Raw genomic sequence first — 13,195 nt, forward strand, 5'->3', positions numbered from 1 at the left:
CAATGGATTTCTTGCTTCTGCTACAAATTCCTCTAGCTGTAAGCCTTCCAACCTTCTAAATATTCCTTTATATGTGGTTCAGAGTTCTGAGACCATCCCCTGAGCCTGCTTGGTCCGATATTTTGTGTTGTTGCTGATGGAGTGCCTCACTGCACTTCCACCCTCTCCGCCATCTTGTTTGTTCTTACCTCCTCATTTCTTACATTGTCTTTAGCATCTCTATGCTGGAGAACAAGTTTCAGAGTCTCTTCTGACATCCATTTTGGTCTTTTTCTTCTTTCTTGTATTCTTAATGACTTTTTGCTTTCTTCTTGATGTCACCCCACAACTCTTCTGGTCTTCAGTCATTAATGCCTAATGCATCAAATCTGTTCTTCAGATGATCTCTAAATTCAGGTGGAATATGTTCAAGGCCATATCTTGACTCTCAAGGACTTGTTTTAATTTTCTTCAGCTTTAGCCTGAACTTATATGAGCAGTTGATGGTCTGTTGCACAGTCTGTCCCTGGTCTTCTTTTGGCTGATGATATGGAGATTTCCACCATCTCTTTCCACAGTTTTAGTTAATTTGACTTCTGTGTATTCCATGTATAGTTGTTTTTTATGTTGTTTTAAAAAAGTATTTGCAATAAGAAGTCATTGGTCTTACAATAGTCTATCATGTGATCTCCAGCATTGTTTCTATCACCAAGGTCATATTTTCCAACTACTGATCCTTGCTCTCTGCATTCCAATCACCAGTAATGATGAATATGTCTTGATTGCATGTTTGATCAATGTTTGTTTTCTTTGCATTGAGGCACAACCCACATTGAAGACTATAATCTCTGATCTTCATCAATATTTTAAGTCTTCTTCATTTTCAGCAAGCAAAGTTGTATCATCAGCATATATCACAGGTTATTAATGAGTCTTCCTCTAATCCTAATGCCATGGTCTTTTTCATACAATCCAGCTTCTTGGATTATTTGCTCAATATACAGATTGAATAAATATGGTGAAAGAATACAATCCGTACACATATATTTCCTGATTTTAAACCACTCAGTATCCCCTTGTTCTGTTCAAATGACTGCCTCTTTGTCTATGAATAGGTTCCTCATGAGCACAATTAAGTGTTCCAGAGTACTCATTCTCTGCAATGATGTCTGTACTTGTCATGATCCACACAATTGACAGTCTTTGCATAGTCAGTAAAGACCTGGTAAACATCTTTCTAGTATTCTCTGCTTTCAGCCAAGGTCCATCTGATATCAACAATGATGTCCTTTGTTCCATATCCTTGTCTGATGGTGATCTCTAAACACTGGTGTTATAGGCAGCAGATAGATGCACAATGAATATTTACTTAATAAGTAAATGAATGACTTTTCTTATATATGCCTTTTGGTAGATTCTAAACTCAATGAGAGCAGTCACCCTGTTTTATTTGATTTGATATGCTATCTCCAGTGCTGACATGTGATGGTGGTCATGGTGGTTGTGTGCTGTTGAGTTAGTTCTGACTCATAGGGACTCTGTATAGGGTTTCTGAGTTTATAAATCTTTACTGGAACCCAAAGCCTTTTCTTTTTCCCTTGAATTGGCTGGTGGATTCAAACTGCTGACATTGCTGTTAGCAGTCCAACACAACAACCACTATGCCACCAGAGCTCCTTCTACATGTATTGTTGTTATTGTTGTTAAGCACCATTGAATTGGTTCTGACCCATAGTGATCCTATATAGGGTTTCCGAGGAGCATCTGGTGAGCTTCAATAGCTGACCCTGTGGTTCAGGCTGACTTTGTAGTCCAGCACATTAAGCCACAGCACCACACCATGACTCCTCTACATAAATTAGAGTCTCAACAAGAATGAACTCGAAGGTGCTTAACAACAACATCCATTTTATACATGAAAAACATTTATTTCATTATTTAAAATAGTACTCCCCCCTCCCTTTTTAAAAAAACTATCATTTCAAAACAAACCTGTGTAGTGTAGAGAATTACATTCAAACAATAAATATTTTGGAGATTCTAATCTCATTGTCAAAAAGAACATATCCAGATCAGTCATGAGGTACAATGCTGTCTGTGATAGGATAATATCCATGCACCTCCAGGGAAGCCCGGTTAATACCACAATTATTCAAATTTACGCACCAACCACTAAAGCCAGTGAGGATGAAATAGAAGAATTCTACCACCTTCTTCAATCTAAAATGGATCAAACATGCAATCAAAATGTACTGATCATTACTGGTGATTGGAATGCTGCACAAGACCTTTTTAAAGTGTTGAAGAGCAAAGATGTCAGCTTGAGGACTAAGCCATGGCACTTTCAATAACCTCATGTGCATATGAAAACTGGACAGTGAATAAGGAAGACCTTAGAAGATTTGATGCTTTTGAGTTATGGTGTTGGAGGAGAATATTGAAAGTACCATGTGCTGCCAAAGAACCAATAGATCCATTTTGGAAGAAGTGCAGCCAGAGTGCTCCTTGGAGGCCAAAATGGCCAAACTTCATCTCTCATACTTTGGACATATTGTCAGGAGGGACCAGTCACTGGAGGGTCAGAAAAAAAGAAGAAGATTCCCAATGAGATGGATTGGCCAAGTGGCAACATCGATGGACTCAAGTGTGGCAAAAGTAGTGAGGTTGGCCCAGGATCTGGCAGTGTTTTGTTCTGCTGTGCATAAGGTCGTTATGGATCGGTACTGACTCCATGGCACCTAACAGCAACAACAATATGTGGAGACTCTACATGTATTAGAGTCTCAAAAATATTTGTTATTTGAATGTAACTATATTACATGTGTTATTTTTTGAAATCAGACCAAAAAAAAGGGAGTACTACTTTAAATAATGAAATAAAAGTTCTTCATGTACAAAATGAGTATTCTTGTTAAGTGCCTTTGAGTTGGTTCAACTTAGAGTGATGCTGTATACGGTTTCCAAAGAGCAACTGGTAGGTTTGAACTGCAGACCTGTTGGTTAGCAGTCCAGTGCTTATCCTGCAGCACCACACCAGCTGTATTTAATTTCCAAAAATAAAGGCATCAGTTTGGCCCTCTCCTTACTAATGAATTATTGCATTAACAAACCAGGAGGACTTTCAGAAAACAAAGGGTTGAAACATAGCACATGGACCATTTATAATTGCAGTTCCTCCTGTTTTCTTCTCCTCACTCCTCTCTAACATTTTTTAGTTTGTTGAAAGGGACACCTGAATTTAAAAAATTTAGAATAAATCATTTCTTCCCGTGTGCACAGAAAAAAGAGCCCCAATCCTCACTGATTATCCCTTTAGAATGAGACTTTCCAAGGTTCTGAGCTTTACTTTCAAATCCCAGTGTGAGTTAGACAAGGGCTTTTCTCATTTTTTTAAACATCTAGATCAGTTTGAAAGGAGCTCTGGTAGCGTAGTGGCTATGAATCGGGCTGCGAGCCACAAGGTCAGCAGTTCAAAACTACCAGCTGTTCTGAGGGAGAAAGATGAGGCTTTCTGCTCCCGTAAAGATTTACAGCCTCAGAAACCCTGTACAGGGTCGCCATGAGTCGGAACCAACTCCACGGCACATAACAACAACAACAACAGATCAGTTTGAACTATCTGCATCATTTCAGATCAGATTAAAAGGAAGCTTCATGTGTCTATAACACAAGAAGTTTTGGGGGAAAATACTCAAATCTTCCATGTAAAGCCTATATATCTAACATTTTAGAATCTTCCAAACATGAAGTCTTCCTATCGCCACATCATTAAAGGTAAGACGCTTTCTGGTTTAGAAAAATCTGGAAATGACTAACATTTTTTTTTTCTGCTCTTTCCTCTTAGTAGGTAACTTCAATCACATCAGCAGAGGAGAGGTGTGCCCTAGAATTTTGCAATATAGCACTCCTGACATAGTCAAACAGGACCATGGGCTGATAACCTTTGCACTCACCCTTAGAAAGCCTTTCACCTCTTCCCTAGTTGCTTTGTTTGTTTGTTTGAAATTAGTCTGATTTGATCCTAATGGTGGGGTGGGGATAGCTTCATATACATTCTGATAGTTGGTAGAGTCTATCTTTCTTCTCAGAAGGTAATCAGCAGTCAAGAACTCTCAAGAAGAGAGGGGAATAAAGTTCTCAGGACAAAGGGCAGGATGCAGGGTTAAACCAATGAATCCTGCCTGATAGTTATGTCCCTTCTCACTCCCATGTTATGTAATTTGGGAGGACTGTGCTGGTGGTCAGGTGATGATCCCTTTCTGGGAACACCTGCGTTCAGTGACTAAACTGCCTTACCAAACTGTGTAGGCCAACAAGAGGTGAGGGTAAGTAGAGTTAGAAATCTTTTTGTGTTCAGTTTGGAGGGGATCATTCCAATGCTCAATAATACCAGATGCCTGTGGACATTGTGAAGCACAGAAGATCTATTATCTGTTCATTTAGCAATCAGAGGGTAGTGGTGGTTTTTGTTAGAACCTTGCCTTCCACACAAGAGAACTGGGCTTGATTTCCAGCCAGTGCACGTCATGCACACTCACCACTCTTGTGTCAGCAGAGACTCGCATGTTGGAGGCTTTTAGTAGAACTTCCAGACTAAGATAAATTAGTTTCAAAAATCACTCAATAAAAATCCTGTGCTAACAATGGCTCCAATATGTAACTGATTATCGGAATGTCCCGGAACCAGGCAGCAGCATTTCATTACCTTATGTATGGGATCATTATGGGTCAATGAGTCGACACCTAGCAACAATAGCAATATTAAGAGCTAAGGATGGGACATACCGGGAAAGAGGAATTAGGGACACAAGAGGGAAGGAGCATCTCTAGGCCAGTAGGGCTTTACCAGTCATTTATTTTGGTTTCATGATACTCATGATATAACCAAATAAACTTGGCATGCATCCAGGTAGTTGAACACTTTATATTGGGTGGTGAAATACTCATGGCTGGCACCTCCCATTTCAGCCCTGGGAGCAGTTATACTGCTCTCTAGAGGAAACCACTGGGTTTGTGCCCTTTTGCTGGCTTGAGTTTGGGTCACATAGGAAACATTTTTGAAAGGAGTTCACCTTAATCTGGGGGTACTTGCTGCTCTCTTATGAAACTCTCCTTAAGTCTTTTTGTTTGTTTGTTTGTTTTCATTTTTGGGGTTTTTTTCTCCTTAAGTCTTAAACTGAAACTATCCCTTAAAGTCACTTTAAACTAAACAAAACAATCCAAACCAAATCCATTGCACTTGAGTCAATTCTGACTCATTGGGACCCTGTAGGACAGAGAACTGTTCCATGGACTTTCCAAGGCTAGAAATCCCTATGGAAACAAACTCTCACAGCTTTCTCTTATAGAACTGGCAGGTTCCAATTGCTAACCTTTTGGTTAGCAGCCAAGTGCTTTAACTACTGAGGCACTATAGCTCCTTAAAATGGACAAGTTTAGCTTAATGAGTAAAGAATGTCTGTCTTGAGCTTATCTTACTGGTGGTGGAGTAATTAGGGAAAGGATAACCAGAAAGATTGTACAACTTGAAGACTATAATCAATGTAACTAAATTGTACATGTAGAAATTGTTAAATTAGTGTATGTTTTGCTGTATATAATTCTTGCCAAACAATAAAATTTATAAAATTGAAGTAAAAGGTCTAACCAGGAAAGCAGTGACAGCAGAGATGGTGGCAGAAAAAATGGCATGGAGAGATAGAAGAGCTGTGGACTCTAAGCCCATGAACAGAGAAAGACTCCTGTAGGCAGGAGGCTGGCTGGCAAAGTGTGCCCTTTGGACATTTAAACAAATATGTATTTCCTGTTTTGTATACATACAAAAAAAAAAAAAAAAAAAGGTGGGGGGACTAGAGGTAAATATTGTTGTCTGATGATACATGGAGGGGATTGTAATCATTGTAATGAAACAAAATATGATTTACTGAATGTAAAACTGATAATCTACCCTGTAAATTTTCACTCAATTCACAATAAAACTTTTCAAAAAATGATTAAAATTAAAGGGAAAATTAAAAAACTCAAACCTGTTACATCAAGTTGATTCTGACACACAACGACCATGTATAACAGAGTAGAATGACAGAATTTCCAAGACTGTAAGTCTTTACAAAAGCAGACTGCCAGATCTTTTCCCTCAGAGCAGTTGGTGGTTATCAAGCAATTGCTCAACCACTGTGCAGCCAGCGCCCCTTAAAAATAAGGATGGTGGTGGTGTTGGTGGTGTGCCGTGGAGTCGGTTCTGACTCATAATGACCCTGCATAAGGTTTCTGAAGCTGTAAATCTTTACGGGAGCAAAAAAGCTACATTTTTCTCCCATGGAATGCCTGGTCATTTCTAACTGGTGACATTGAAGTTAGCAGCCTAACTCATAACCACTATACTACCAAAGCTCCTTAAAAATAAGGCTAGCATCTCTCAATGGCATTATGGGTTAATGCACTGGACTGCAAAGTTGCTTTGACTTTGGTCAAAAACCTCAAGGTTGGTGGTTCAAGCTTACCTGCTGCTCCTCAGAAACCCTATACAGGGTCGCTATGAGTTGGAATCAATTCCAAGGCAACAACAATGTAAGAACTAAGAAATTTTCTAATTCTTCAGAACCGAGCACACGACTTTATCTATTTATCTTATTCGTTGGGTCAGTTTCTAATTCTCTAGGTGATTACCTGGAGTTCTGGTGTGGTGCTGTTGGATAAACACTGTATCACAAGGTCAGTTAGAATTGCAGGGTTGGTAGTTCAAACCCACCAGCCACTCCTTAGAAACCCTATACAGGGTCGCTATGAGTTGGAACCCATTTGACAGCACTTAACAACAGCAGATCACCTGTATCAGCATTATAAGCCCAATTTCAGGCAGTAAGAGCACAACTACTACTCAATGCTGCCTCGTGGCTTCCTATGAGAGTTTGTTTAGCTCAAGAAAATCTCCCTAAAAGTAGCAGGCAGGACCCACTGCAACAAAACCAAACAAACACTGAGGTCTTTTATTATTGTCTCTATAAGGCTTTAGTGTTGCCATTCTAGATCAAAGGAGTGGTCAGACCATCAAATGGCCCAGCTGTTGTCATTCTTCTGAATTAGGGTGGGCTCTCTGCATGAATATCAGCACTTGTTATTATAATGTGGGAATCTGAGGATGACCACTACCAGATTGATGAGGAAGTTCTCATGCTGAGAGGAGAGTTCGCAATATCCAGAGCACCATTTAGGCAACTGACTTTGAACTTACTTCCTGGTACTCAGCCTACAGTTCTTCATGTTTCCTCATAACTGGCAATAAAATGGTGTAGCACTATAGGATAAGCACAAGGTCAGTGGTTCAAGCCCACCAGCTGCTCCTCGGAAATCCCATAAAGGGTTGCTATGAGTTGGAATCAACTTGAGGGCACTTAGCAACAACAACAACAACCACATTTATGACCTGGTTGATTATCAGATTTGGTCAACATATTCACTATAGATTTCTATTGACTTCCCTCAAAATCTACTATTTAATCTTGGAGGCCCGCATCCTCTCTCATTCCCATCTCTGTCTGCATGCCATCTTGGTCACCACGACTGTCAAAAAACATGAAGGGTCCGAGATATATGACACTTGTAGGCTAAATGAAGGAGCTCTGGTAGTGTAGTGGTTACGAATCGGGTTGTGAACTGCAAGGTCAGCAGTTCAAAACTACCAGCTGCTCTGCAGGAAAAAGATGAGGCTTTCTGCTCCCATAAAGATTTACAGCCTGGGAAACCCTGTTCAGGGTTGCTATGGGTCGGAACCAACTTGATGGCACTGACCAACAACAACAACAGGTTATATGAGCCTTTCACAATTTTAAGAATGTGGAAAGAAAATACAAGACTTCTAGGTCAGAGACAAAGAAGTTTATTACTCACAGCAATAGCAGTAGCTAGAATTCAACATTTCTTCTGATTTCCCAAGACCCATAGGAAAAATGCAAGGTAGGACAGATGACATCTTCACACTCAGTGGCTTGGGTTACAAGAAAGGAACCCTGAGTTTAGGGAACCCAAACATTTTATAATGTTGTTGCTGTTGCTAAGTGCCGTTGAGTCGATTCCGACCCATAGCGACCCTGTATAGGGTTTCCAAAGAGCAGCTGGTGAGCTTGAACCACAGACCTTGCAGTTCAAAAGGCACTGCAGTCGGACACACTAACCCACAGCCCCACACCAGGAATCCATTTTATAATGAATAGTAGGCAAATATGCTCTAGAGGGAGCATATTCTATCTTCTAAGGTTGTCTGCAATATAAGCATCCTTAAAAAGGCAGTACAAAATATAGGTTGTCATTGATTTTGTTTATAAGATATATAGACACAGAAGAGGCCCATGGAGAATTGTCTCTTAATCAACGGCTTCTCTGAATCACACCATTCCACATAAATCACTTATTATTATTGTTAGGTGCCATTGAGTTGGTACTGACTCATAGTGACCCTATGACAACAGAAAAAAAACTGCCCAGTCCTGTGCCAACCTCACAGTTGTTGCTACATTTGAGCCCATTGTTGCTGCCTCTGTGCCAATCCATCTCGTTGAGGATCTTCCTCTTTTTCCTCCAACTCTCCACTTTACCAAACATGATATCCTTCTCCAGTGATTGGGTCCCCTTGGTAATATGTCTGGATTATGAGACACAAAGTCTGGCCATTCCCGCTTCCAAGTAGCATGTATTCACTGTCCAAATTTCACACACATATGAGGGAATTAAAAATATCCTGGCTTGGATCAGGCACACCTTAGTCCTCAAACTGACATCTTTACTCTTCAACCCTTAAAAGAGGTCTTATGCAGTAGATTTGCCTAATGCAATATGTCGTTTGATTTCTAGACTGCTGCTTCCATGCGTGTTGATAGTGGAGCAGAGCAAAATGAAGTTTTTGACAGCTTCAAATTTTTCTCCATTGATACGGATATTGATTATTGGTCCAGCAGCGAGGATTTTTGTTTTCTTTCCATTGAGGTGCAATCTATACTGAAGGCTGTGGTCTTTGACCTTCATCAGTAAGTATTTTAAGTCCTCTCCACTTTCAGCAAGCAAGGTACTATCATCTGCATATCACAGGTTGTTAATGAGTCTTCTTCCAATCCTGATGCCACATTTTTCCTCATATAATCCAGTTTCTTGGATTATTTGCTTAGCATAAAGCTTGAATAAGTGTGGTGAAAGAAAACAATGCTGGCACACACCTTTTCTAATTTTAAACCATTTGGTGTTCTCTTGTTCTATTTGAACAACTGCATCTTGGTCTATGTACAGGTTCCTTATGAGCACAATTAAATGTTCCAGAATACTCATTTTCTGCAATGTTGTCCATAGCTTGTCATAATCCACACAAATGAAAGCCTTTGCGTAGTCAATAAGGCACAGGTAAACATCTCTCCGGTACTCTCTGCTTTCAGACAAGATCCATCTGATGTCAGCAATGACATCATTTCACCTCATTGCACTTCCTTTTCTGAATCCGACTGGAACCTCTGGAAGTCCTCTGTCAATGTATAGTTGTAGCTGTTTTGGCATTATCTTTAGCAAAATTTTATTTTCAAGCGATGTTAACGATATTGTCTGCTGATTTCTGCATTCTTCTCTTTGGAATGGGCACAAATATGGATCTCATCCAATCAGTTGGCCAGGTAGTTGTCTTCTAAATTTCATGGCACAGATGAGTAAGTGCTTCCAGTCCTACATCAGTTTGTTGAACTATTTCATTTTGTTTCCATTAATTCCTGGTTGCTTGTTCTTTTCCAAAGCCTTCAATGAACCTTGTACTTCTTCCTTCAGTATAATTGGCTCTTGATAATATGCTACCTCTTGAAATGGTTAAACATCGATCATTTCTTTTTGGTACAGAGAGTCTATCTATTCCTCCTATCTTCTTTTGATTCTTTCTGCATCATTCATTATTTTGCCCATAGAATTCTTCCATATAGCAAGTTGAGACTTGAATATTTTCTTCAGTTCCCTCAGCCTGAGAAATGCTAAGCATGTTCTTTCCTTTTGGTTTTCTAATTCTAGGTCTTTGCACATTTAATTACAATATTTGACCTTGTTTTCTCTAGCTGCCACTTGAAATTTTCTATTTAGCTTTTTCACCTCCTCATTTATTCCATTTGCTTTAGCATCTCTACACTGGAGACCAAGTTTCAGAGTCTCTTCTGACATTCATTTTGGTCTTTTCCTTCATTCTTGTTTAATGACCTTTTGTTTTCTTCCTTGATGTCAACCTACAATTCTTCGGGTCTTTGGTTTTTTAGTGTCTAATGCATCAAATTAGAAAAAGAGGGTTTTTAGTGTCTAATGCATCAAATTAGGAAAAGAGGAAGACCCCAACGAGATGGATTGGCCAAGTGGCAGCATCGATGGACTCAAGTGTGGCAACAGTAGTAAGGTTGGCCCAGGATTGGACAATATTTCATTCTGCTGTGCATGAGGTCACTATGAGTTGGTACCGACTTGATGGCACCTAACAACAACAACAATGCATCAAATTTGTTCTTCAGATGATCTCTAAATTCAGGTGGGATAGATTCCAGGCCATATTTTGACTCTTGTGGACTTGATTTCATTTTCTTTGGCTTCAGTTTTAATTTGCATATGAGCAATTGGTGGTCTGCTCCACAATTTGCCCCTGGCCTTGTTTTGGCTGATGATATGGAGTTTTTCCATCATCTCTTTTCACAGATATAGTCAACTTGATTTCTGTGTATTCTATCTGGTGAGGTCCTTGTGTATAGTCATCCTTTATTTTGTTTAAAAAAATAATTGCAATGAAGAAGTCATTGGTCTTGTGAAATTCTATCATGTGATCTCTAACATTGTTTTTATCACCAAGGACATATTTTCCAACTATTGATCCTTCCACTTGGCTTTCAACCTTTGCATTCCAATTACCCATAATTATCAATACACCTTGATTGCATGTTCTTTTTTTTTTTTTTAAGTTTTTATTGTGAATTATGTAATGGTTTACATGGGAGAACATTAACTTTACATTCATCCTATCATATATCATTTCATTGCCATGATTACAATTCCCTCCACGCATCATCAAACAACCAAAGTGTATACCCACACACAGCCCCAGTCTCTCTCTCTGGGTCTAGAGTCCCCAGCCACTTGATCTCTCCATGTCATCATCTCTGCCTCCATCTCTGTCATCACTGCTTCACTGGATATGGTCCCAAACTCCACTCTTCGCCCTGGATGGATCCAGGGACCTCCGCTCCTGGACTGCAAAGTCAAGCACTCCACTCCTTTTGCTACAAAATGTCTACCTTTACATTTCCAAACCTCACAGTCAGTCCTGATAGCAATTATTCACTATTGTACCACAAGAGTTTTATCCCCATCTCCTTTCATTAGCCCATCCAGACAGATTAGCTACTACTCAGGGGAGATTCTACCTTCCTCCATGCTCTCTGGATCTAGGCTCCCTCTTGAAAGCTTGTAAGCCAGTCACTTCTTGCCTTTGTAGCCCCCCACTTTGGGTAGCCAATGTCCAGGTTGCCCATCCCTGTCTACCCTGTGTACTGAGGGGGTGGGAATGATCCTCACTGTAAAGATTTGTTCCCTCTTTGAACTACTGCATCCACAGGTGTAGGTCAAGTTCATCAAATTGTATCAGATTACTCTTTTTTTTCCCCCTTCTTTCTTCTTCTAGTTGAGCTCTGATCATCCAGCCATTGAAACCAGGTCAAGTGGGTATTATCTGCAAGTGTGGGTGCTCTTGTGCATCTTTATTAGCTGGATGCTCCATTCTCCACTCTAGTCCTCTGTAACTATGTCACTGTCTCTGGACCCAGGAGTCTCCAGGTCTTGCCATACTGCTGGCCAACCAGGTCTCTACCTGGGTTCACAGGAGTATTGAACGTGGTTGGACTTAGCTCACAACATCATTGCTGCTTTTCCCTCACGTCCCCTTATCGGTGAATGTGATTACCAGTCAGACCACATGCCTACTCGTGTATTCCCCTTGAGTCTTAGTCTCAGAAGGGGGTTTGCTCTGAGGGGACCCGACTACTTGTCTCCTGGGCAAGCAACTTGCATGTTCTTGTAGTAGTCAACCGAACAGCCATTATTGTTTTTTATTTTTCCTGTCATTTTTTCTTTCAAGAAGTATCTTCTGTTCTAGCCATTCCAAGCTGGTCTGCTTGTCCTTTCATGTGGAGATTTCCCACCTCAGAAGATTCTGGATGGGGTTCAGAATTCCATCTATGGTTTTATGCAGTGCACAGGCTCCACAGGGAGCCTCTTTCACTGGGCAACTTGTAGCCCCATTTTAGGTATTCCAATCAGTTATAGGCGGAAGACAGACTTACAAGCTTTCTATGATGATGTTTCTGGCTATTCCTTTCTCTGCCCCTCAAGGGTCTATTTTACAATGGTATGCAAGGACTTCATTCTTCTTGGATCAACTATCAACACTCATGGAAGCAACAGTCAAGAAGTCAAAGGACATAGTGCATTAGGCAAATCTGCTGCACAAGATCTTTTTAAAGTGTTGAGGAGCAAAGATGTCAGCTTGAGGACTAAGGTGCTCCTCATCCAAGCCATGGTATTTTCAATAACCTTATGTGCATGCAAAAGCTGGACAGTAAATAAGGAAGACCGTAAAAGAGTTGACGCATTTGAGTTATGGTGTTGGAGGAGAATACTGAAAGTGCAATGGGCTGCCAAAAGAACCAACAGATCTGTGTTGGGAGAAGTGCAGTCAGAGTGTTCCTTGGAGGCCAAGACTGCAAAACTTTGTCTCTCATACTTTGGACATATTGTCAGGAGGGACCTGTCTCTGGAGAAGGATATCATGTTTAGTAAGGTGGAGGGTCAGAGAAAAAGAGGAAGACCCCCAATGAGATGGATTGGTCAAGAGGCAGCATCGATGGACTCAAGTGTGGCAACAATGGTGAGGTTGGCCCAGGACCGGGGAGTGTTTTGTTCTGCTGTGCATAATGTCGCTATGAGTCGATGGCACCTAACAACAACAACAACAATGCAAGGGAAACCAACATTCAAAAGACAGCCAAACATTTTAACATTATTTCCCCTCTTTTACCCATTCATCCCATGCCTCAATCCCTGTATCCCAGAGCCCTGTTGTTCCAAGGTTTTACATACATCATTATTTACCTCTATCCCACTTAGTCCATGCAAACCTGCCTAACTGTTCTCCCATTCCCCTCCCCCTTCTTGTGTATTG

Source organism: Chrysochloris asiatica, unplaced genomic scaffold (genome assembly GCF_000296735.1).
Source record: "Chrysochloris asiatica unplaced genomic scaffold, ChrAsi1.0 scaffold00002, whole genome shotgun sequence".
Taxonomy (NCBI): domain Eukaryota; kingdom Metazoa; phylum Chordata; class Mammalia; order Afrosoricida; family Chrysochloridae; genus Chrysochloris; species Chrysochloris asiatica.